The 27,077-nt window shown below is 44.6% G+C and overlaps 4 non-coding genes across 4 annotated transcripts; 2 read left to right on the top strand and 2 right to left on the bottom strand.

The window, feature by feature from the left end:
- Positions 1–3,218: 3,218 nt before the first annotated feature.
- On the bottom strand, positions 3,219–3,289 carry trnag-gcc (transfer RNA glycine (anticodon GCC)). The gene has a single exon. It is a non-coding gene; the product is annotated as a tRNA-Gly (tRNA).
- Positions 3,290–6,210: 2,921 nt separating this feature from the next.
- Positions 6,211–6,281, bottom strand: trnag-gcc (transfer RNA glycine (anticodon GCC)). Its single transcript has one exon. It is a non-coding gene; the product is annotated as a tRNA-Gly (tRNA).
- Positions 6,282–13,456: 7,175 nt separating this feature from the next.
- On the top strand, positions 13,457–13,538 carry trnas-gcu (transfer RNA serine (anticodon GCU)). The gene has a single exon. It is a non-coding gene; the product is annotated as a tRNA-Ser (tRNA).
- Positions 13,539–25,529: 11,991 nt separating this feature from the next.
- Positions 25,530–25,603, top strand: trnat-agu (transfer RNA threonine (anticodon AGU)). The gene has a single exon. It is a non-coding gene; the product is annotated as a tRNA-Thr (tRNA).
- The last annotated feature ends 1,474 nt before the right edge of the window (positions 25,604–27,077 follow it).

Here is a 27,077-nt window from a genome sequence, read left to right as displayed (position 1 = left end):
CGCAGTCTACCGCCTGTAAACTGATAACACTAAATATCACATCTGCTATTGCAACAAGAGGAACCACGTGACGATACAAATAATTGATGCATTTTGGAACACCTCAATTATTCCTTTTGCTCCGTTCGAAATGTTCAAAAGGAAAAAGATTCGTTTATCTCGGTGAGACTCAACTAACAACCTCGCCATTTCCCGACCCTGTACAGTCATATAAGGACGACGCACTGACTGATTGCGCCGCTGGAGCCCGGTCACTCTGATCAACTGTCCCACTCTGCTGGAAAGAATCTTAAGGTGAGAGACGCTTACCTGTGGAAACGTGTCCTGTCCCCTTGATGAAAATAATATCTGCATTTCACTTTTAGCTTCTTTCACATCCTCTGCTCCATCGCACGACAATCGGGTTTTCTGTGAACAGATCAAAATAAACATTGCCAGAAATTCTAGCATCAGTGGGATTCAAACCCACGCCTCCATAGAAATTTGATGGAACACTTTAGACCGCGAGGCCACGCTACCATAATGTCACAGTAACGTTTAAAGAGCTGTTTAATGCTCAAATTAATGAATTGAAGCTGATTGATCGCATTTACCCCGTGCTGGGGTTGTTCTCCTTCGAGCAGAGAACGTTAAGAGGAGATTTGATAGAAGTGTTCAAAGTCATGAAGGGTTTAGATAAAGTAAATAAAGAGAACCTGTTCCCATTGGCGGAAGGATCGAGAACCAGAGGACACAGATTTACGGTGATTGGCAAAAGAACCAAAGGCGACATGAGGAAACACTTTTTTACCCAGCGAGTAGCTATAATCTGGAATGCGCTGCCTGAAAGGATGGTGGAAGCAGATTGAATCGTGGGTTTTAAAAAGGAATTCGATAAATACTTGAAGGCATAAAAATATAGAGCGACCGGAAGGAGCGGGGGAATGGGACTAACTGGATTGCTCTTGAAATGACCCGGCACGTGCTCGATGGGCCGAATAGCCTCCTTCTGTTCTGTAACCATTTTATGATTGTATGATTCTATTGAAAACCTATATTTTCTTTGCATGCATTTCTCTTTCTCTCCCTATCTCTGTCTCTTGTGTTGTTGCCTGATGGGCTTTTTAGGCTTCTAATGAGACCCTAATGTATCAGGATGAGTGAGTGAAGATTTTTTTCTGTTTGAAGTACTGATTTCATTATTTGAATACTCCCAGTGTCCCAGCTCAGTGCAGTCCAGTCCAGACAAGCTGCTCGCAAAAGTGGCATTTTCTGTGAGAACGCGAAAGACGTGTTCAGGCCATGACAGTACCGAGTGCGGGTAGGCCTGAGCGTGAAATGGAACGGCGACGGCTGATCGAACCAGCAACACCAGCAGAGAAGATTAAAGAAAGACTGAGACGGTGGGAAAAGTGAAGGTGTAACCCAGCTGCTGCAGCCAATGTCTACACATTTATGTATCGTCGCTCTCACAGTGAATCAAATCACCAATTTGATTAAAGTATTCTTTTGGTAGAGTGTATGTTATCACCATGCCGAGACAGACGGCAATCATTTCAGAGAATCAGACAATCTGAAAAATTTACGCCAGTGGAGGCCATTCCGCCGATCGTGTTTGTACCGGCCGGAAAAGAGGTATCCAGCATCGCCCGACTTACCAGCGTTTGGTCCGTAGTCTTGTCGGTTATGGCTCTTCAAGTGCATATTGAAGTGCTTTTTAAATCCGATGAGGGTTTCTGCTTCTCCCACCCTCTCAGGCAGTGAGTTCCAGACCCCCCCCCCACCCGCTGGGTGGAAAAAAATCCCCTCTGCTCCACTCTAATCCTCGACCAATTACCCTAAATCTATGCGCCCTTTTTATTGACATCCCTGCTAAGTGAAACAGGTCCTTCCTTTCCACTCTATCCAGGCCCGTCATAATTTTGTACACCTCAATTAAATCTCCCCTCAGCCTCCTCGGTTCCAGAGAAAACACCCTCAGCCTTTCGAATCTATTCTCATAGCTAAAATTCTCCAGTCCTCTAAACATCGTCGTAAATCACATCTGTACCATTTCTCGTGCAGTCGCATCTTTCCTGTAATGTGGTGACCACAACTGTAGGCAATACTCCAGCTGTGGCCTAACTAGTGTTATATTCTTTTCAAGAACAACCTCACTGCTCTTACATTCTATGCCTGGGCAACACATGTAAAGTAAATAAAATGTCTCAAGATGATGAAGAGATTGATGCTGAATGTGAATTTCCCCAAGGTCAGTCGGTCCAATTGATATTGGATAACGGGATAGAGAACGACATATCGAAGTTTGCCGATGGACCCAAAATGGGAAGCGATGTAAGCAGTGTAGATGAAAGCATAACATTCCAGAGAGACATTAATATAATAAATGAATGGACTAAACCGTGGCAAATGGATTTCAATTTTGGCAAGTGTGAGGTCATCCACTTTGGACATCACAAAGATAGATCAGAATACTTTACAAAAGGTGAAAAATTGGAAACTGTGGCGTTCCATAGGAACTTAGGTTTTCCCTGTACACAGATCAATAACATGTCATGGACTGGTACAGGAAATAATCAAAAAGGATAATGGAATGGTGGCCTATATATTTAGAGGACGCGAATACAAGGGAAGAGACATTATTCTACAGCTACAAAAAGCTCTGGTTGGACCACACCTGGAGTACTGTGTTCAGTTCTGGGCACTGCACCTTCGGAAGGATATTCTGACCTTGGAGGGAGTGCAGTGTAGATTTACTAGAATGATGCCTGGGCCCGAAGCGTTAAATTACGAGGAGAGATTACACAAACTATGGTTGTATTCACTGCAATTTAGTAGATTAAAGGCTGATGTGATCGAAATTATCACGATATTATTAGGAACTGATGGGGTAGTTACAAAGAAACTATTTCCGCTCGTTGGGGTGTCGAGGACTTGGGGGCATAGCCTAAACATTTGAGTCAGGACTTTCAGGAGTGAAGTTAGGACACACTTCCACAAGCAAAGGGAGGTCGAAGTGTGGAAATCTCTTCCACAAACGGCAGTTGATGCGAGCTCAATTGTTAATTTCAAACCCGTGATTTATAGATTTTTGTTAACCAAAGGTATTTAGAGATATGGGAGGAAAGCGGGTGCAGGGAGTTCGGTCACAACTCATTGAGTTGCGGAACAGGCTGGAAGGATCAAAGACCAAACTCCTGTTCCGAAGTTCCTCCTTGGTGCAGAATGCAAAACGATCATGCATTGGCCGGGAATCGAACCCGGGTGTCCCGCGTGGCAGGCGAGAATTCTACCCCTGAACCACCAATGCTGGGTTGTGAAAAATTTGCATGTTTCTAAATGGAATCCTGTCTGAACGAACATGCCGTTTCCAGCTGCGATGGACGAGTGGTTCAAGCTGTGGTCTCAAAACTCCAATGGGGTTTTCCTGCCGAGATTTGAATTCGGCTCGCAGTGCTCCGGCTTTAAGATCTCTTCAATGCTCAAATACATTAAATGGAATTAATTGACCGCATTTACCTCTCTCCCATCTTGAGAGATACTTCAAAGTGGCCGCTGCTTTTAATCGGGCGTCCAATCTTCTCTTCTAAGATTTCAAGACCCGAGAATGAATCTTTACCAATCTGTAACTTAAATTCTGCTAGTTTGCAAAACCTGACATTTATACTCTTTATTTTCTTTGCATGCATCTCTCTATCTTCCCTGTCTCTGTCTCTTGTCTCTCTGTGTGACTCCTGATAGACTTCTCAGACTTCCTTGAATGGTGAAGGCTGATCGAACCTGCAACACCAGCAGATAAAGGTAAAACAAAGGCACTGAGACGGTTGGAAAAGTAAAGGTGCAACCCAGCTGCTGCAGCTATTGTGTACACACTTATGTTTCTTCGCTCTCACAGTGAAACAAAGCATCAATTTTATTAAAGTATACTTATGGTAGAGTGTATGTTATCACGAAGCCGAGACAATCGGCAGTCATATCATAGAATCATAGAAAGTTAGGCAACGGAAGGAAGCCATTCTGCACATCGTACCAGTGCGGCCGAAAAATCTGTACCGAGCCTCATACCCCTTTCCAGCGTTTGGTCCCTAACGCGTAGGTTACAGATCTTAACGTGCATATTGACCTTTTTATTTTTCAATGCGATGAGGGTTTCTGCATCTACCAGCCTTTCAGGCAGTGATTTTCCGTCCCCCATCGCCCACTTGGTAGAAAAAAATCTTCCGCTCCCCTCTAATCCTTCTACCAATTATCCCAGATCCATGTACCCTGATTATTGACATCCCTGCTATGGGAAATAGGTTCTTGCTATCCACTCTATCTGGGCCCGTCATAATTTTATACAACTCAATTAAATCTCCCAACAGCCTCCTCAGTACCAAAGCGAACAACCCCAGCCTATCCAATCTAATCTCATAGCTAACATTCTCATGTTCTGGCAACACTGTCGTAAATCTCCTCTCTAGCGCAATCACATCTTTCCTGTAATGTGGTGACAACAACTGTATGCAGTATTCTTGCTGTGGCCTAACTATTGTTTTATAAATTTCTACCATAACCTCCCTGCTCTTACATTCTATGCCTCGGCTAATAAAGGAGAGTATCCTGTACGCATTTTTAACCACCTTAACTACCTGTCCTCTTACCTTCATGGATCTGTGGACATGCACTCCAAGGTTCCTCTTTTCATCTGCACCTCTCAGTATCCACCAAAGAAATGTAGTTTCAGAGCAAATAATCCTGAAACGTCTCATTTGATAAAACAAGTCATACAGACGAAACCAATTTAGTGAAGCGAAACGAATATTCGTGACAGGAAATAGTTGGTGTACAACTTGATATTACTGCACACCGGAATACAAAACGAAATTGGATGGATAGAAGATGTCTGAAAGGATGGCCGATCGGCTTTGGAAGACAGCGAAACTTTACACTGGCTGCACGAAGCAAGTAAAAGCGCCTGGTTGATCTTGAAGTTTGATTCTGGCTTCGGAGCTTCAGTTGATTAATATCCGAGAAGTTCCGCGTTCAAATCCCGGATGAGCCTTGCTGTGCCACTACTTTGAGTGAAAAGACTCCAATTGGCTTCTGACATCTTCTCAGTATTGCTGTTGGTAGGATTGGATTACATGCAGAACATGTTTGCGCTCCAGACGACAGAGTGCTGAATGTCCCAAGCCGCAACAAATGTGAAGTAAATAAAATGTCTCAAGATGATGAAGAGATTGATGCTGAATGTGAATTTCCCCCAGTTCAGGCGGTCTCATTGATATTAGATGACGGGATCGGGAACGAAGTTTGCCGATGGCCCCAAAATGGGCAGCGTTGTAAGCAGTGCAGATGAAAGCATAACATTCCAGAGAGGTATTACTATAATAAAGAATGGCCAAAACCGTGGCAAATGGATTTCAATTTTGGCAATTGTGAGCTCATCCACTTTGGACCTCACAAAGATCGATCAGAATACTTTACAAAAGGTGAAAAATTCGAAACTGTGGAGTTTCAAAGGAACTTAACTGTCCATGCACATAAATCAATAATATATAATGGACAGGTACAGGAAATAATCAAAAAGGCTAATGGAATGGTGGCCGATATATTTAGAGGACGAGAATACAAGGCAATAGACATTATGCTACAGCTGCACAAAGCTCTGGTTGGACCACATCTGGAGTACTGTGTGCAGTTCTGGGCACCGCACCTTAGGAAGGACATACTGTCCTTGGAGGGAGTGCAGTTTAGATTTATTGGAATGATAACTTGAGTCTCAGCGTTCAATTACGAGGAGAGATTGCATGGTTGTATTCCCTGCAATTTATAAAATTGAGGGCTGATGTGATCGAAGTTATCAAGATATTAAGAGGAACTGATGAGTTAGTTATATAGAAACTATTTCCGCTCGTTGGCCTGTCTCGGACTTGGGGGCAGAGCCTAAACATTGGAGTCAGACTTTCAGAAGTGAATTTCGGACAACTGTCCACAAGCAAAGGGAGGTAGAATTGTGGCAGTCTCTTCAACAAACGGCAGTTGACGCGAGCTCAATTGTTAATTTCAAACCCGTGATTGAGAGATTTTTGCTAACCAAAGGTATTAAGAGATATGGGGCTCAGGCGGGCACAGAGAGTTTGGTCACAACTCAGACATTATGTCATTGAGTTGCGGAACAGGCTGGAAGGACCAAACACCAGACTGCTATTCCGAAGTTCCTCCTTGGTGCAGAATGCAAAGTGATAATGCATTGGCCGGGAATCGAACCCGGGTCACCCGCGTGGCAGGCGAGAATTCTACCCCTGAACTACCAATGCTGCCTTATGCAACAATTGCATGTTTCTCTGTGGAATGATGTCTGAACGAACATGGCGTTTACAGCTGCGATGAACGATTGGTTCAAGCGGTGGTCTCAAAACTCCAATGGGGTTTTGCTGCCGAGGTTTCAATTCTGTTCGCAGTGCGACGGTTCAAAGATCTCATCAATGCTCAAATACATTAATTGGAATTAATTGACCACATTTCCCTCTCTCCCAGCATGAGAGATACTTCAACGTGGCCGGTGCTTTTAATTGGGCGTCCAATCTTCTCTTCCAAGATTTCAAGACCGAGAAGCAATATCTCCCAAACTGTAACTTAAATTCTGCTAGATTGCAAAACCTGACATGTATACTCTTTATTTTCTTTGCATGCATCTCTCTATCTTTCCCTGTCTCTGTCTCTTGTCTCTCTGTGTGTCACCTGATAGACTTCTCAGGCTTCCTGAACGGCGAAGGCTGAACTGAACTGCAACACCAGCAGAGAAGGGTAATGAAAAGGACTGAGACCGTAGCAAAAGTAAAGGTGCAACGCAGTTGCAGCAGCCAATGTCTGCACACTTATTTATCTTCGCTCTCACAGTGAAACAAAGCACCAATTTGATTAAAGTATACTTATGGTAGAGTGTATATTATCACGATGCCGAGACAGACGGCAGTCATATCATAGAATCCCAGAAAGTTAGGCCACGGAAGGAAGCCATTCTGCACATCGTGCCAGTGCCGGCCGAAAAATCTGTTCCGAGCCTCATCTCACTTTCCAGCGTTTGTTCCCTAATCCTGTTGTTTACGGATCTTAACGTGCATACTGAATTTTTTATTTTTCAATGCGATGAGCGTTTCCGCCTCTCCCACTCTTTCAGGCAGTGATTTCCCGACTCCCACCGCCCACTGTTTGAGAAATAAATTTTCCTCTCCCCTCCAATCCTTCGACCAATTATCTTAGATCTCTGTCTCCTGATTATTGACGTCCCTGCTAATGGAAATAGGTCCTTGCTATCCACTCTATCTCGGCGCGTCATAATTTTATACACCTCAATTAAATCTCCCAACAGCCTCATCAGTTCCAAAGCAAACAACCCCAGCCTATCCAATCTATCCTCATAGCGAAAATTCTCCAGTTCTGGCAACATTGTCGTTAATCTCCTCTGTACCATCTCTAGTGTAATCACATCTTTCCTGTAATGTGGTGACCACAACTGTAAGCAGTATTCTTGTTGTGGACTAACTATTGTTTTATAAATTTCGACCATAACCTCCCTGCTCTTATATTTTATGCCTCGGCTAATAAACGAGAGTATCCTTTATGACTTCTCAACCACCTTATCTACCTGTTCTGCTACCTTCTGGGATCTGTGGACATGCACTGCAAGGATCCGCTGTTCATCTGCATCTCTCAGTCTCCTCCCAAGCAATGCAGTTTCAGAGCGACTAATTCTGAAACGTCTTACTTCATAATTCAAGTCTTACATTCGAAACCAATTTGGTAAAGGGAGACTAATATTGGTGACTGGAAGTAGTTAATGTACAACTTGATATTGCTGTGCACCAGAATAGAAAACGAGATTGGATGGACAGAAGAGGTCTGAAAGGATGGCCGATCGGCATTGGGAGGCAGCGCACATTTCAACTGGCTGAACGACTGCACTGTCAGCGGTTCGTGGGTCTTGGGGTATGATTCTCGCTTTGAAATTTCTGTTAAGTGATATACGCGAGATCTCAACTTCAAATCCCGCACGATCTCTCCTGTCTCAGTGCTTTTCGCGAAAAGTCAGCAATTCGCTTCCGACATCATTTCGGTGTTGCTGTTGGGAGAATTGAATTGTCTCCAGAGAATGTTTGAGCTCCAGAGGACAGGGCGCGGAAGTTTCCAAGGCGCAACACACGTGAAGGAGCGGGTGAGTGGGACGAACTGGATTGCTCTTACAATGAGCCGGTACGGGCGCGATGGACCGAATAGCCTCCTTTTGTGTTGTAACCATTTTATGATTGTATGATTCTATGTATTCTCTTTATTTTCTTTGCAAACATTTCTCTATCTCTCCCTGTCTCTGTCTCTCGTATTGTCCCCTGATGGACTTCTCAGGCTTTCTTACACGGCGATGCCTGTTCGAACCTGCAACACCAGCAGAGAAGGTTAAAGAAAAATTGAGACAGTCGGAAAAGTAAAGATGCAACCCCGCTGCTTCAGCCAATGTCTTCACATTAATGTTTTATTCATTCATGGGATGTGGGCGTCGCTGGCGAGGCCGGCATTTATTGTCCATCCCTAATTGCTCTTGAGAAGCTGGTGGTTAGCCGCCTTCTTGAACTGCTGCAGTCCGTGTGGTGAAGGTTTTCCCAAAGTGCTGTTAGGAAGGGAGTTCCAGGATTTTGACCAAGCCACGATGAAGGAACGGCGATATAATTCCAATTCGGGATGGTGTGTGACTTGGAGGGGAACGTGCAGGTGGTGTTGTTCCCATGTGCCTGCTACTCTTGTCCTTCTAGGTGGTAGAGGGCGTGGGTTTTGGAGGTGCTGTCGAAGAAGCCTTGGCGAGTTGCTGCAGTGCATCCTGTGGATGGTACACACTGCAGCCACTTTGCGCCAGTGCTGAAGGGAATGAATTTTTGGGGTGGTGGCAAGGGTGCAAATCAAGCGGGCTGCTTTGTCCTGGATGGTTGGGCCGAGGACACTGCCTTGAGGAACTCCTGCAGCAATGACCTGGGGCTGAGATAATTGGCCTCCAACAACCACTGCCATCTTCCTTTGTGCTCGGTATGAATCCAGCCACTAGAGAGTTTTCCCCCTGATTCCCATTGACTTCAATTTTACTCGGACTCCTTGGTGTCACACTCGGTCAAATCTGTCTTGATGTCAAGGGCAGTCACTCTCACCTCACCTCTGGAATTCAGCTTTTTTATCCATGTTTGGACCAAGGTTTTAATGAGATCTGGAGTCGAGTGGTCCTGGTGGAACACAAACTGAGCATCGTTGAATCGGTTATTGGTGAGTAAATGCCTCTTGATAGCACTGTCAACGACACCTTCCATCACTTTGCTGATGATTGAGAGTAGACTGATGGGGCGGTAATTGGCCGGATTGGATTTGTCCTGCTTTTTGTGGAGAGGACATACCTGGGCAATTTTCCACATTGTCGAGTCGATGCCAGTGTTGTAGCTGTACTGGAACAGCATGGCTGGAGGCGCAGCTCGTCCTGGAGCACAAGACTTCAGTACTACAGCCGAAATATTGTCGGGGCCCACAGCCTTTGCTGTAGCAAGTGCACTTTGCAGTTTCTTGATATCACGTGGAGTGAAACGAATTGGCTGAAGACTGGCTGCTATGAATAAGGGGAGGAGGCCGTGATGGATTCATCCACTCCGCACTTCTGGCTGCAAAGGCTTACAGCCTTGTCGTTTGCACTCACGTGCTGGACTCCTCCATCATTTAAGGATGGGGATGTTTACAGAGTTTACAGAGCCTCCTCCTCCCGTTACTTGTTTAATTGTCCAACACCATTCACGATTGGCTGTGGCAGGACTGCAGATCTTTGATCTGATCCGTTGGTTGTAGAATCGCTCAGCTCGAATCTATAGCATGTTGCTTCCGCTGTTTAGCATGCATTTAGTCCTGAGTTGTAGCTTGACTATGTTGGCACCTCATTTCGAGATACGCCTGGTGCTGTTTCTGGCATGCTCTTCTACACTCCTCATTGAACCGGGGTTGATTCCCTGGCTTGTTGGTAGAGTGAGGACTATGCCAGGCCATGAAGTTACAGATTGTGCTGGAATAAAATTGTGCTGCTGCAGGATGGCCACACAGCACCTCATGGAATGCCCAGATTTGAGCTGCTGGATCGGATATGAATCAATCCCATTTAGCACGGTGGTAGTGCCACACAACACGTTGGATGGTATCCTCAGTGCGAAGACAGGACTTCGTCTCCATGAGGACTGTGCAGTGGTCACTCCTACCAATACTGTCATGGACAGATGCATTTGCGACACGTCGATTGGTGAGGACGAGGTCAAGTTGGTTTTTCCCTCGTGTTGATTCATTCACCATCTACAGTCGGCCCAATCATGCAGCAATGCCCTTCAGGCCTCGGCGAGTAGTGGTGCTCCCGAGCCACCTTTGGTGATGAACATTGAAGTCTCCCAGCTACCCTCAGTGCTTCCTCCAAGTGATGTTCAACATGGAGGAGGACTGATATCAGCTGCTGAGGGCTTGTCAGTAGGTGGTTTCACTTGCCCATGTTTGACCTGATGCCATGAGGTCCATAGTCAATGTTGAGCACTCCCATCCTGACTGCATATCACTGTACCGCCACTGTCTGGTCCGTCTGTCCTGCCGGTGGGACAGGGCATACCCAGGGATGGTGATGGAAGAGTCTGCGGACTTTAGCTGAAAGGCATGATTCTGTGAGTGTGGCTATGTCAGGCTGTTGCTTGACAAGTCTGTGGGAGAGCACTCCCAATTTTGGCACAAGTCCCCAGATGTTCGTGAGGAGGACTTTGCAGGGTCGACTGGGCTTTGATTGAGCCTTTGTCGTGTCCGGTGCCTAGTGGCCCGTCCGGTTTTATTATGACTTTTTTGTTAATCGAGATTTTACAACTGAGTGGTTTGCTAGGCCATTTTGGAGAGCAATTAGGAATCAACCACATTGGTCGCTGTGGGTCTGGAGTCACATATCGGCCAGACTGGGTAAGGACGGCAGGTTTCCTTCCCTGAAGGGTATGAGTAAACCAGATGGGTTTTTCCAACAAAGCGGTAGTTTCATGGCCACCATTACTGATATTGGTATTTTAATTCCAAGTTTTATTTTTCATTCATTGAATTGAAATTCTCCAGCTGTCATGGCGGGATTATGAACTCGTGACCCCCGGATTATGAGTCCAGGCCTCTGGCTTATTAGCCATTAACATAACCACTGCGCTACTGTATCTCTTCGAGCTCCAGTAAGTCACTCTCTTTTCATTCCTCTTATTTCGTACTTTTTCTTTCTGCCTCCAGCACCTTTGTCTGTATCCTGTTTTTGTTCTCTCATGTGTCTCTGCTGGATGATCCAAAGTTCAGACCCGCCGCTTCTTCCAGCTTTTTCTTCCTTCCACAATCATGGTCCATTTCATTGAGACTTTCCTGCGGCCTTGCCAACTGTAACATTCACTTTCACATTCTTACGCCTTTAAGTTTGCTCTACATCGACCGCTGTTTCTCGGGGGCACATGTCCCGCTCGCACCAATGTTCATTTGTGCCTGGAAACCAATCGATACATTTTGATCTGCGTGACTGTTCCATAGACAAGCACAAAGAAAGCAGGGCTGGCATTCGGAAGGACAGCGGCATACTTTTCCGTGAAATTTCCATGGGGTATCTTGTGACACGGGGGATGTTAACTGAAGAACTGGGTTTTGTTTCCATGGTCATTGGCGCTTTTCCCCGAGCAGTTGATGTGCGGGAGAGACGGGCGGCGCGACATAGCTGCGAATGACGGCTGAAAGGTGCACTTTTGGCAATCTGGGCGGTGCAGTCAGGTCGGAAATGTTCCGCTTGATCTTCGTAGGTCTGTGGAAATGTCCGATTTGAAAGGAATGAGGAGAAATGAGAAGAGCGGGAATGGTGAAAAAGTGTCGATGACAGGAGGTTGGCCGTGAGCGAAAGGTCCTTTGAATGTCCGGCACGGAGGGGATTTTGTTCAGAAATGACAGACTTTAAAGCGCGTGGGGAAAGTGAAGTGTGAGCTTTGTCCTTGGGTCAAACTGGGTGTTTTCAGGAAAACAGCCATTGTGAAATGACAAAAATGAAAACAGAAAATGCTGGAAACACTCAGCAGATCAGGCAGCGCCTGTGGAGAAAGAACCAGAGGTAAGGTTTCAGCCCTCTGAACGTTTTTAGCAGAGCTGGGTAGACTGGTATCGAGGAGAGCAATGCAGCTGTTTAAAATGCTGGCGTCAATCTTCCGATTATGTGGGTTCGGATCCCCCCTCTGCTATAATTGGTAGAGTTGTTTATTTTGGCCACGTCACCCAAAAATCTTCTTTCCAAAGAAGTGCGTTTCCGCATTGCTGGCTTACATCTGTTTGCACAAATCAGCAAATTCTGAATTGCCACCCAAAATGTTTCTTGCACGGAGGTGTTGGGATTGTAAGGGGTGATCCAGGTGAAGTATCAATCAAAGTGCGCAATGGCCCCCTGGTGAACGAAGTATCTCTTATGGTGAGCATAAGATGAAAGATATGCACCATAATTATGTATTTCTTCTTTGCATCACACTCGGATTTATTATCAGGGAATGGACATGAGCAGGACGATTTACGTCACGCTCCGGTCGCTTTGCATCGCCCCCGACACATGGAATAGAATCATGGAAAGGTCACAGCATGGAAAGAGGCCATTCGGCACATCGAGTCCGTACCGGCTCTCTGCAAGAGCAATCCAGCAAGACCACACCGCCCCACCGCCCCACCCCGCCCTTTCCCTGTCGCCCTGTATTTCTTTTTCATTTCAAATACTTATCCAGTTCCCTGTTGAAGGCCATGATTGAATCTGCCCCCACCACCCCCTCGGGCGGTGCATTACAGATCATGAACACTCGCTGTGTCAAAAAGTTTTTCCTCATGTCACCTTTGGCTCTTTTGCAAAACACCTTGAATCTCTGTCCTCTGGTCCTTGACCCTTCCGCCAATAGGAACAGTTTCTCTCTATCTACTCTGTCCAGATCCTTCATGATTTTGAATACCTCTATTAAATCTCCTCGCAACTGTCTCTATTCCAAGGAGAACAACCCCAGCTTCTCCAGTCTATCCATGAAACTAAAGCCCCTCATTCCTGGAATCTTTCCAGGAATCCCCCACCATCAACATCCAGGTGGTCACCATCAACCAGAAAGTTAACTGGACGAACCACAAAAATACTGTGGCAACAAGAGCAGGTCAGAGGCTGGATATTCTGCACCGAGTGACTCACCTCCTGACTCCCCAAAGCCGTCTCACCATCTACAAGGCGCAAGTCAGGTTTCTAATAGAATACTCATGTGATGGTCATCTACATGAAATGTTAACTCTGTTTCTACATCTAAAGATTCTGCCTGACTTGCTGAGGATGTCCAGCATGAACTGTTTTTATTTCAGTTTGGCAACATAGGCAGTATTTTCATTTTGAATAAAGGAGCTTTCATAAGTTTGCGCATGCGACGAGGTGGCCGAGTGGTTAAGGCGATGGACTGCTAATCCATTGCGCTTTGCACGCGTGGGTTCGAATCCCATCCTCGTCGATATTGTGCTATAATCTTGTTTCTTTCATTCAGTCCTTCCAGAAGGTCGGTTCCTTCCTTCTCGAAACTGCAGACGGAGGTTTGTGCATTTGCTGAAATCAGCAACAGTTCCAACCACGAAGGTGTTGAGATTGTGAGGTCGCGAATAACCAAAGTGTGCAGTGGTGTCATTGTAAAACGAGTAAACATTCTGGTCAACGTAAGAGAAACTTATGTACCATAATTATGATGTATGTCCGGATCATTCCGAGTCTGTGTCTGTTTAAAAGCGATGTGCTGTAAATCCCGGATCATTCCGTGTCTGCATTTGTTTAAAAGGGATGTGCTGTCAGTCCCGGATCATTCCGCGTCTGTGTCCGTTTAAAAGGGATGTGCTGTAAGTCCCGGATCATTCCGTGTCTGTGCCTGTTTCAAAGCGATGTGCTGCAAGTCCCGGATCATTCCGTGTCTGTGTCTGTTTGAAAGGGATGTGCTGTCAGTCCCGGATCATTCCGTATCTGTGTCTGTTTCAAAGGGATGTGCTGTCAGTCCCGGATCATTCCGGATCTGTTTCACCCGACTTTCTTGATACCTTTATCCTTCTGAACTGAAATGACGATCCTCTCTGGAGAAGAAGGTTCACCGCCTGCTGTTGAGACCAAGTTCATTCTGCTAGGCTTCCATTCTGATCTCCGCACTCTATCCCCCATTCAGTCCCACCCCGCCTGGACATTATAATCTGCGATTTTCATAAGGGAATGGAGAAGCCGAATATCATGGTTATAATTTTCTTGGCTCCACAACACTGAATATTGTCAATTCCAACGATTCAGAAGGTAATCATAGAATCATAGAATCTTACAGCATAGAAGGAGTCCATTCGGCCATCGTACCTGTGCCGGCTATTTTTCGAAGACCTGTCCAAATTGGACCCACACCCCAGATTTTCCCGATAACCCTGCACATTAGTCCTCTTCAAGTACATGTCCAATTGCCTTTTGAATGATTCTGTGGAATCTGCTTCCACCATCCTTTCAGGAAGTGCGTTCCTGGTCTTAACAAACCGTCTGTGTGAAAAAAAACTCTTCGATTCCTCTAGTTACTTTGCCAATTATTTTAAATCTATGACCTTTGGTTACCGACCCAGTTGCCAGAGGAAATAGTTTCTCCCTACTTGCTCTGTCAAAACCCCTCATTATTTTGAATATCTCTATTAGGTCTCCCGTGAACCATCTCTGCTGTAAGGAGAATAATCCCAGCTTCTCCAATCTCTCCAAATAACTGAAGTCCCTCATCCCTGGTATCATCCAGGCCAACCTGCTCTGAATCCTCTTCAATCCCTTTTCATCCTTCGTATAGTGTGGTGCCCAGAAATCAACAATACATTCCAGCTGAGGCCTAACCAGTGATTTGTAAAGGTTTAGTGTGACTTCCTTGTATTCAAATTCAATGCCCCCATTTACAAAGCCAAATATTCCATACGCTTTTTTAACTACATTATCAACTTGCCCTGTTTTGTGAATATGCTCCCCCAGGTCCCTCTGCTCTTGCAACCCCCCATAAATTGTTCCATTTCGATTATACTGCCTCTTCTTGTTCTTCTTCCAAAAGTTCATCACTTCACACTGATCGGCGTTAAATCTGTCACGTGACTGCCCATTTCACCAGTCTGTCCATGTTCTCCTGAAGTCTGCTACTATCTTCCTCACTATTTTCTACGTTGCCAAGTTTTGTATCATCCGCAAACTTCGAAACTGCACTTCCTATTCCTACATCCAAGTCATGTATAAAAAACAAGAAAAGCAATCGTCCCAATACCGACCCCTGCGGGATCCCACTGCATATTTCTCTCCAGTCAGAAAAAACATCCGTTCACCACGACTCTCTGCCTCCTATCCTTTAGCTAATTACGTGCTCACGTTGCCACCGGTCCGTTAATCCCACGTGCTTCTAGTTTTCGAATAATTCTGTGATATGTTAATTTCTAAAATGTGTCCTCAAACTAACTGTAGCCCCGTAATTTTATTCTTTAGCAATGAGAATACAGATATTAAGACCGAATGATGGATTGGGTTCATTCCCATTAGCCGAAGTTGACGGGACCCGAGGAGGTGAAAACCTATCTGGGTTTATATTTTCTAAAAACGGAGACGAAAATCTCAAAGCTGCTCCCGTCGAAATCCAACAATTGGACTGAAGATCCGACATTCTGGAAACCCGGGCGTTCCAGAAACCCTTCTGCAACGCCCGGGTTTCCAGACCTGGCCGTTCAAAGAAGCCGGAGAAGTCCATCAGGGGGAAACACAGAGAGAGAAGAAACGCAGACAGAGAGATACATGCAAAGAAAAATAGTATAAATCTCCAAATTCTGTGATTGAGCAGAATTTAAGATACAGCTTAAAGGCCATTCGTGAAATCTTCGAGGTGGACATACGGGAACTCTGCCAGACTGCATGTTCGAGACCTGTATCCAACGCTACACGTGCAGTCTGCAGCCGTGTGTGCATTGGTGGTTCAGTGTGGAACTCTTGCCTGCCGGCGGTAAACCATGAGTTTGTTTCCAGGACAATGCAGCATCCTTTACCTTTTGTATTCTGTGCCCATGAGATCGCCTGAATTGGGATAAATTCATGTGCCGGCTTCAATCTGTCCAACTTCTTGAAAGATTATCCTCATTTCGTCAACGTGTGTTGCGTGGACAAACCCTTTGCATTCTGTCCTCTGGTGCTCAAACATGCTCTGCTGGAGATATGTCAAACCTGCCTTCTGCACCGCTGAAAAGATGTGAGAAGCCAATTGGTGATTTTTGACTAAAAATGGGGACACAACGGAGCTCATCCGGGATTTGAACCAATGAAACTCCCTGAGCGAGAATCAGACCCAAAGAACAACTGGCAACAGAGCCGTGCAGCCACTGTAAAATTTCGCTGCTACGCAGCCGATCCGCCATCCTTTCAGAACGCTCTGTCCACACAATCCCGCTTTCTTGTACAATGTCAAGTTCTACACTAATTATATCACATCAATAATATCAAATTCGTTTTGAATGTACGACTTGTATTATCAAGTAACACTTTACAGAATGAATCGCTCTGAAACGACATAGTCGTCTGTCTCGGCATCGTCATAGTTTACACTCTACCATAAGTATGCTTTACTCAAATTGCTGCTTTCATTCACTGTGAGTGCGAAGATCCATGAATGTGGATACATTAGGTACGAATTTATCAGCTGGGTTGCACCTTTCCTTTTCCTACTGTCTCAGTATTTTTTTTCTTTCACATTCTCTGCTATTGCTCCGGTTAGATCAGCTCTCGCCGTTCAAGGAAGCCTGAGAAGTCCATCGGGGACAACACAGAGAGACAAGAGACAGATACAGGGAGAGAGAGAGAGATGCAGGCAATGAAAATAAAGAGCAAAAATGTCAGGTTTTGCAAACTAGTAGAATTTAAGTTACAGATTGGGAGAGATTCCTTCTCGGGTCTTGAAATCTTGCAAGAGAAGATCTGACACTAATTAAAAGCACCGGCCACGCTGTCGAATCTCTCATTCTGGGAGAGAGATAAATGCGGTCAATTAACTCCAATTAATCTATTTCAGCACTGAAGTGATCTTTAAACAGTTGCTCTGCGATCAGAATTCAAACCTGGGCAGGAAAACCTCAATTGAATTTTGAGTCCAACCTTTAAACACTCGGCCACCGCAGCTGTAAACGGCATGTTCGTTCAGATCGGATTCCAAATGGACACTTGCCGCTATTAAGAACGCGCGCATTGGTTGTGCAGGGGTCGAATTCTCAATTCTTGTGCGGGAGACTTTGGTTCGATTTCCGGCCAATGCAGAATCATTCTCACCAATGAGGAGCTGAGGAATATAAGTGTACCATTTCACACCTCGAGCCTGTTCCGCAATTCAAACAGATCATGGCTGATATATGACCGAACTCCATATAATCGCTTTACCCCCGTATCGCGTAATAACTTCAATTAACAAAAATCGATCAATCTCAGGTTTAAAATTAACAATTCAGTTCGCATCAACTGCCATTTGCGGAAGAGAGTTCCAAACTTCTCCCTCCCTTTGCTTGCAGAGGTGTTTCCCAACTTCACTCCTGAAAGTCCTGACCCTAATGTTCAGGCGATGTCCCCTCGTCCTAGACATCCCAACCGGCGGAAATAGTTTTTCTCTATCTACTCCATCAGTTCCCCTTAATATTTCGAAATGTTCGATCAAATCAGCTCTTAATCTACTAAATTCGAGGTAAACCCGAGTTCATGTAATCTCTCCGCGTAATTAAACCCTTGGGGTTGAGGGAACATTCCAGTAAACCGAAGCTGCACTCGCTCCACAGCCAATATATCCTTCCGAAGGTGCGTTGCCCAGAACTGAATACAGTACTTCAGGTGTGGTCTAAGCAGGGCTTTGTATAACTGTATCATAATCCCTATCCCCTTGTATTCTCGTCCTCTAGATATAAAGACCAACATTCCATTAACATTTTTGATTATTTTTTGTACCTGTCCATGACATTTTAATGATGTATGTAGATGGACACATCAGTCTTTTTGGACCTCCACTGTTTCGAGCTTTTCACCATTTACAAAGTATTCTGATCTATCCGTTTTGGTCCAAAGTGGATGACCTCACACTTGACTAAATTGATATCGATTTGCCACAATTTTACCCATTCATTTATTATATTAATACCTCTCTGTAATTTTATGTTTCCATCTGCACTGCTGACAATGCTGCCCATCTTGGTGTCATCGGCAAACTTGGATATGTGGCTTTCTATCCCGTCATCTAATATCCGCCTGAATTGGAAAAAAATCCAAATTTAGCTTCAAACTCCTCATCATCTTGAGACATTTTATTTCCTTCACGTGTGTTGCGCCGACGATAGTCCAGCATTGAGTCCACTGGAGCTCAAACATCCTCTGGATATAATTCAGTTCCACCAACAGCAACACTGAAAACATGTCAGAAGCCAATTGGTGACTTTTCACGAAAAGGAGGGCTCATCTGGGATTTGAACCCGGGACCTCTCGCATATCACTCAATGAAACGCCCTAAGCGAGAATCATACCCCTAGACCAACGAGCCGCTGTTACTTCAGCTTTGCAGCCAGTGTAAAAGTTCGTTGCCTCCCACAGCCGATCGGCCATCCTTTCAGACCAGGTCTGTGCATCCAATCTCGTTTTCTGCTCCGGTGTCCAGCAATATCAAGTTGCACACCAAATATTTCCAATCACCAATATTAGTCTCCCTTTACCAAATTGGTTTCGAGTGTACGACTTGAGTTATCAAGGAAGACGTTTCAGAATTATTTGCTCTTAAACTACATTGCTTGGGAGGATACTGAGAGGTGTGTCGATTTGCGGCACGCTCTGTTCCCTTTGCATCGCCTCCTGCACATTGAGTTGAATCATAGAAAGGTTGCAGCACGGAAAGAGGCCATTCGGCCCATCGAGTCCGTGCTAGCTCTCTGCAAGAGCAATCCAGCTAGAAACACTCCCCCGCCTTTCCCCGAAGCCCTGCATTTTTTTTCCTTTCAAGTACTTATCCAGCTCCCCTTTGAAGGCCATGATTGAATCTGCCTCCATCACACCCTCGGGCAGTGCATTCCAGATCCGAGCCTCTTGCTGTGTGAAGAAGTTTTTCCTCATGTCACCTTTGGTTATTTTGCCAATCACCTGAAACCGATGTCCTCTGCTTCTTGACCCTTCCGCCAATGGGAGCAGTTTCTCTCCATCTTCTGTGTCTGGATCCTTCATGATTTTGAATACCTCTATCAAATCTCGACAAAACCGTCTCTGTTCCGAGGAGAACAACCTCAGATTCTCCAGTCTATCCACGTAACTAAAGTCCCTCATCCCTGCAATTATGCTGGTAATTTTTTTCTGCACCCCCTCCAAGGCCTTCACATCTTTCCTGAAGTGCGGTGTCCCGAACCGGACACAATACTTCAGTTGTGTTCGAAACAGTGTGTTATAATGTTTCATCCTGACTTCTATACTTTTGCACTCTATACATCTATTTATAAAGCCCAGGACCCCGAATGCTTTTTAACGGCTTTCTCAACCTGCCCTGCCACATTCAACTATTTGTACACATAAACCTCTCTTTGTTCCTGTACCGCTTTTACATTTGTACTCCGGAGTTTATATTGCCTCTCCTCGTTCTTCCAACCGAAATGTATCACTTCGCATTTTTCTGCGTGAAATTTCATCTGCCACGCCTCCGCCCATGCCACCAGCCTGTCTATGTCATTTGAAGTCTATCACTGCCATTAACACTGTTTACTACCCTTCCAAGGTTTGTTTCATCTGCAAATTTTGAAATTGTGCCCTGTGCACTCAAGTCCAAGTCATTAATATATATCAAGAAAAGCAGTGGTCCGAGCACTGATCCCTGGGGAACACCACTGGACAACTTTCTCCAGTTCGAAAAACAACCATTCACCAGTAATCTCTGTTTCCTGTCCCTTTCTTGATGATAAGCCAACCATGCGCCACTTTATCAAAGACCTTTTGAAAGTCTATATACACCGCATCAACTGAATTGCCTTCATCTATCCTCTCTGTTACCTCATCAAAAACTCTTACAGGTTAGTTAAGCACGATTTGCATTTAACAAATCCGTGCTGCCTTTCCCTAATCAATTCATCCTCGACCAAGTGACTGTTAATTCTGTCCCGCATTATCGTTTCTAAAAGTTTCCCCATCACTGAGGTTAAACTGACTGGCCTATATCAAGATAATGAAACAGTTTGGGTGGAGATAAGGAATAATAAGGGAAAAAAAACATTAGTGGGCGTAGTATATAGGCCTCCTAATAGTTGCAACTCTGCTGGAAGAAGTATTAATCAGGAGATAGTCGGGGCATGTAATAAGGGAACAGCCATAATTATGGGGGATTTTAATTATCATATTAACTGGACAAATCAAATTGGGCAGAGCAGCCTTGAGGACGAGTTCATTGAGTGCATCAGGGATGGATTTCTTGAGCAGTATGTAACTGATCCTACAAGGGGGCAGGCAACCTTGGACCTGGTCCTGTGTAATGAGTCAGGATTAATTAATAATGTCCTAGTTAAGGATCCCCTTGGAACGAGCGACCACAACATGGTTGAATTCCATATCCAATTAGAGGGTGAGAAGGTTGATTCTCAAACAAGCGTACTGAGCTTGAATAAAGGAGACTATGATGGTATGAGAGCGGAATTGATTCAAGTGGACTGGGAAAATAGATTAAAGGGTAAGACGGTACATGAGCAGTGGTGTTCATTTAGGGAGTTATTTTACAACTTTCAAAATAAATATATTCCACTGAGGAAAAAAGGGTGTAAAAGAAATGACAGCCACCCGTGGCTAAGTAAAGAAATCAAGGATAGTATCCGACTAAAAACAAGGACATATAAGGTAGCCAAACTTAGTGGGAGGATAGAAGATTGGGAATTCTTCAAAAGACAGCAAAAAGTAACTAAAGGATTGATTAAGAAAGGGAAGTTAGATTATGAAAAGAAATTAGCAAAAAATATAAAAACAGATAGCAAGAGTTTCTATAGTTATATAAAAAGAAAAAGGGTGGCTAAGGCAAACATAGGTCCCTTAGAGGATGAGACCGGGAAATTAATGGTGGGAAACATGGAGATGGCAAAAATGCTGAACAAATATTTTGTTTCAGTCTTTACAGTAGAGGACACTAAGAATATCCCAACACTGGACAAACAGGGGACTCTCGGGGGGGAGGAGCTAAATACGATTAAAATCACTCAAGAGATGGTACTCAGTAAAATAATGGGACTCAAGGCGGATAAATCCCCTGGACCTGATGGCTTCCATCCTAGGGTCTTGAGGGAAGTGGCAGTAGGGATTGTGGATGCTTTGGTGATAGTTTTCCAAAATTCCCTGGACTCAGGAGAGGTCCCGGCAGATTGGAAAACTGCTAATGTAACACCGTTATTTAAAAAGGGTAGTAGGCAGAAGGCTGGAAATTATAGGCCAGTTAGCTTAACATCTGTGGTGGGTAAAATTTTGGAGTCTATTATTAAGGAGACAGTAACGGAACATTTAGATAAGCATAATTTAATAGGACAAAGTCAGCATGGCTTTATGAAGGGGAAGTCATGTCTGACAAATTTGCTTGAGTTCTTCGAGGATATAACGTATAGGGTGGATAAAGGGGAACCAGTGGACGTAGTGTATTTAGACTTCCAGAAGGCATTCGACAAGGTGCCACATAAAAGATTATTACTTAAGATAAAAAATCACGGGATTGGGGGTAATATTCTGGCATGGGTGGAGGATTGGTTATCAAACAGGAAGCAGAGAGTTGGGATAAATGGTTCATTTTCGGACTGGCAACCAGTAACCAGTGGTGTTCCACAGGGGTCGGTGCTGGGTCCCCAACTCTTTACAATCTATATTAACGATTTGGAGGAGGGGACCGAGTGCAACATATCAAAATTTGCAGATGATACAAAGATGGGAGGGAAAGTAGAGAGTGAGGAGGACATAAAAAACCTGCAAGGGGATATAGACAGGCTGGGTGAGTGGGCGGAGATTTGGCAGATGCAATATAATATTGGAAAATGTGAGGTTATGCACTTTGGCAGGAAAAATCAGAGAGCAAGTTATTTTCTTAATGGCGAGAGAATGGAAAGTACTGCAGTACAAAGGGATCTGGGGGTCCTAGTGCAAGCAAATCAAAAAGTTGGTATGCAGGTGCAGCAGGTGATCAAGAAAGCCAACGGAATGTTGGCTTTTATTGCTAGGGGGATAGAATATAAAAACAAGGAGGTATTGCTGCAGTTATATAAGGTATTGGTGAGACCGCACCTGGAATACTGCATACAGTTTTGGTCTCCATACTTAAGAAAAGACATACTTGCTCTCGAGGCAGTACAAAGAAGGTTCACTCGGTTAATCCCGGGGATGAGGGGGCGGACATATGAGGAGAGGTTGAGTAGATTGGGACTCTACTCATTGGAGTTCAGAAGAATGAGAGGCGATCTTATTGAAACATATAAGATTGTGAAGGGTCTTGATCGGGTGGATTCAGTAAGGATGTTCCCAAAGATGGGTGAAACTAGAACTCGGGGGCATAATCTTAGAATAAGGGGCTGCTCTTTCAAAACTGAGATGAGGAGAAACTTCTTCACTCAGAGGGTGGTAGGTCTGTGGAATTTGCTGCCCCAGGAAGCTGTGGAAGCTACATCATTAGATAAATTTAAAACAGAAATAGACAGTTTCCTAGAAGTAAAGGGAATTAGGGGTTATGGGGAGCGGGCAGGAAATTGGACATGAAGCTGAGTTCGGATCGGTCAATGCCCTGTGGGTGGCGGAGAGGGCCCAGGGGCTATGTGGCCGGGTCCTGCTCCGACTTCTTGTGTTCTTTAGATTTGTGGTTGGGATCAGATCAGCCATGATCTTATTGAATGGCGGAGCAGGCTCGAGGGGCCGATTGGCCTACTCCTGCTCCAATTTCTTATGTTCTTATGTTCTTATTTGCTGGGTTTATCCGTACACCCATTTCTGAACAAGGGTGCAACGTTTGCAATTCTCCAGTCCTCTGGCACCACCCACATATCTAAGGATGTTGATAGATTATGGCCAGTACCTCTGCAATTTCCACGCTTACTTCCCTCAGCAACACAGCATGCATCCCATCCGGACCAGGAGGTTTACCTACTTTAAGTATAGCCAGCCGTTCAAGTGCCTCTTCTTTTTCAATTTTTAGACCATCCAGTATCTCAACTATAAGTTCCTTTGCTGAGACTCTGGCAGCATCTTCTTCCTTGGTAAAGACAGATGCAAAGTAATCATTTGGTACCTCGGCCATCCCCTCTGCCTCCATTCGTAGATCTCCTTGATCCGGCCGAATCCGCCTCTCGCCTCCGCTTACTGCCCGTTTACTGTTTACATGCCTGCAGAAGACTTTTGGATTCCCTTTTATGATGGCCGTCAGTCCATAGTCATATTTCTCTTTGCCTCTCATTTCCTTTTTCACTTCCCCTCTGAACTCCCTAATTTCGGCCTGGTGAATGAGAGCATAAAAAAGTTAGCATTTCATTCAGCCGGAAACAGAAAGTTACTGGTTGATTAATGGCGATTTGAACAAGCATTCGTCTTTTTTACAGAGTTTAATGAGTGTTGCGAAATTAATATAGTGAACTAGAATTCCTGATGGGGAACCGCTTCAGACATCACATTACTGCCCACACTGGGAAAAAGGATACTTCCGAAACTTTGACAACACATCGCAGGTCCCGCTGCAAAGTCACAGCTTGCCAGCTATTCCGAAATTTGGAGCCTGGACAGGGAGTTAAACGCTGGACCTTCAGCTCACTGCCCACTTTAAAAGTTGATACTCTACCGACTGAGCGACTCAGGCTCGATACAACATAAGGTCCCATCGTGCATATTCATGGGAGGCCTCTGAATCATCCCTGCAGCCGGCGAGCAAGGGTGAGGTCCGTTTGATAAAATTCTCAGCAACGTGTTGAGGAGAATCCTTGTTCCTGTTGAACATGATGTAAGAAACATGGACAGTGAACTCGTGAGTTTACAATTCTTTTTGTTTGTTCCAAATGTCTTGTCATTCGTTAGCACCAATTAAAATAGCACTTTACCCAGCGTCTCAAAAGCTGAACTTGTCCCACACGGGAGTTGGAAAAGGCCTCTTGACCTTTCAGCGTATTAACATCTGTAAGCTGAATAATTTCTTCCGTTACAGTGACACCAGGCAGCATATTTCCCTTCCAAATTTTGCCAACACGAAACTTCCAACCGATGAATATCGGCTTAACGAAAAGAAGAATTGTTTGTTAGGTTCTTTAGATTTAAAGATCTCGTACCGGCCCCTTTGCCATATGAGCTGCCGCGAAAAGTCCCCTCTCCCCCTATGAACAAGTAAACTGGCACCTGCTATTGCAAGACGGCAGGCCGGAGGAACCCAAGAGCTCCCATGGGAACACTAAGAAGTAGATGCGTTATTGAACATACCAGTTGTACCTTGAACTCCAGTCAAAATGTTCGGAGTAAAAGGTTTGATTGTTTTAGAAGACGCTCGAACTCACAACCTGGTCATTTCGGGAGCCCATACTGCTGTAAATAAGTAACGCACGCTCAATAATTGTGCAACACGAGAGCAGCGAACAACCGACAGCATCAGCGCTCCTGCCAAACAGTTTCATTTTCGGTCTCTCAATTATCACTTCGAGATCTTTCTCAAACAGAAGCCTCCAATCAAGATGCGCTTCATTAAATAACAATTCTTAAATCAAGAGAGTTTTGATCGATCATGACTAAAGCATGTACAATTTCCTCACTTGTTCCTTTCAATCCCCTGGGATGGGAAATATCAGGTCGTGGAGATTTGTCTATCTTTAGCCTAATTATTTTCTCCATTGCCATTATTTTACTAAAACGACACCCCTTGATTTGTTAACAGTTTTCCTAGTGTCTCTGCTATGTTAGCCTCATCCATTTCTGTGACGACCGATGCAAAGTAAAAATTTAGCAACTCTGCCATTTCCTGATTTTCAATTACAATATCACCTCCATCTGTCTTCAAGCGGCCCACATTACTCCAAGCCTCCCTTCGTTCTCTTAATATATTTGGAAAAACCTTGAGAGTTGTCCTCATTTTCCCTCACAAGTTTTTCTCCTTTTCCCTTTTTGCTCCTCTCACGCTTTTTTTTTAGTTTCAGCACTACAATAAACAACACTTCGCTGTAAAGTTCGGCTCAATATTTCTCCAATGTCAGAGCGAGAATTGTCTGATCCCCGAATTTATTTAATGTAACAAATACAATCACACATAATCATCCGTGTATCAACGCACTGATGGATACACAAAGATAAACACAGCGAGAAATCCAGTCAGTGTCGGAATGCACAGGTAAACGGACAAGCGAAACAGACAAAGATAAAACGGCCTGAACCCCCAACAGTGAAGTGTCGCTGATAGATATTAATGAGAGGAGGTGGGGGCAAAGTGTCATCAATTGGCGCTGTGGCTTAGTTGGTTAAAGCGTCTGTCCAGTAAACAGAAGATCCTGGGTTCAACTCCCAGCAGTGCCTTGTGCAGCTGGTTATTTTACCTAATTTGTGGAATTGAGCGACAAAATAACACTGTGGTATTTGTTCAGGAGGAAACGGATAACCGAATGACAGTTCAAAAACGCCCTTTCATTGCACAGACAGACCTCTCATGGAATGTGTCTGCAACACGTTAATTTAAAGACACGTTCTTGTTTCTGGGCTCGTTGGGGTCGGGGTATATTTCGCGATTTGAGGTTCAAACCCGGAAGTAGTCCTAATTTGGACCAAGACTTGTGATCTTGACCTGCGGTGCAAACGTTTGCAAAGAGGGAAAGGAAGTCCCCAAATCACTCCACCTGAATCGCCAGGCCCGGATGAAATACATCCCAGGCTGTTAACAGAAGCAAGGAAGGAAATATCGGAGGCTCTGACCATCATTTTCCAATCCTCCCTGGCTGCAGGTGTGTTGCCGGAGGATTGGAGGACTGCTGAAGTTGTACCGTTGTTTAAAAAGGGAGAAAGGAATAGATCGAATTATTGCAGGTCAGTCAGCCTAACCTCGGTATTGAGCACAATTCTGGGGGAAAGTATTAATCTTCATTTAGAAAGGGACGGATTAATGAAGGGCAGTCAGCATGGATTTGTTAAGGGAAGGTCGTTTGAATTGAATTTTTTGGAGGTATCAATGAAGGTGGATGAGGGTAGTGCGTTTTTTGTAGTCTACATAGATTTTCGCGAGGCTTTTGACAAATTCCTACATGGCAGATTGGTCAAAAGTGTAAAAGCCCATTGGATCCAAGGGAAATAGGCAAGTTGATCCAAAATTGACTGACTGGCAGGAAGCAATGGTCGACGGGTGTTTTTGTGACTGCAAGGCTGTCTCGAGTGGGGTTCCGCAGGGATCCGTACTAGGTCGCTGCTTTTCGTAGCACAGATCATTGATTTGGATTTAAATGTACGGGGTATTATTAACAAGTTTGCAGAAGATGCAAAAATTGGTCGTGTGGTTGATGGGGAGGAGGGAAGCTGTGGACTGCAGGAAGATATCAGTGGAATGGACAGGTGGATAGAATAGTGGCAAATGCAATTCAATCTGGAGAATGAGGTAATGCATTTAGGGAGGGCAAACAAGGCAAGGGAATACACAATAAATATTGAAACTAATTTGCCATTTACACGCCCATTTTGCAAGTTTACTGACGTCTTCCTGTATTTTTCGCATTTTTCCTTTGCATTAACTACAGCTCCCAATTATGTGCTGTCTGTCAATTTTGAAATTGTATTTCCGATTCCTATGACTAAATCATTTTTGTAAATTGTCAACAACAATGGTCCCATCAACGATAAATTGTGAACAACAGTGGTCCCAGCACCGATAAATCGTGAACAACAGTTGTCCCAGCACCGATAAATTGTGAACAACAGTGGTCCCAGCACTGACAAAATTGTGAACAACAGTGGTCCCATTACCGATAAATTGTGAACAACAGTTGTCCCAGCACCGATAAATTGT

The sequence above is a fragment of the Heptranchias perlo genome, chromosome 20 (genome assembly GCF_035084215.1).
Source record: "Heptranchias perlo isolate sHepPer1 chromosome 20, sHepPer1.hap1, whole genome shotgun sequence".
Lineage (NCBI taxonomy): Eukaryota > Metazoa > Chordata > Chondrichthyes > Hexanchiformes > Hexanchidae > Heptranchias > Heptranchias perlo.
Note: the sequence above shows the minus strand (reverse complement) of the source record. Positions and strands in the feature narration are given on the sequence as shown.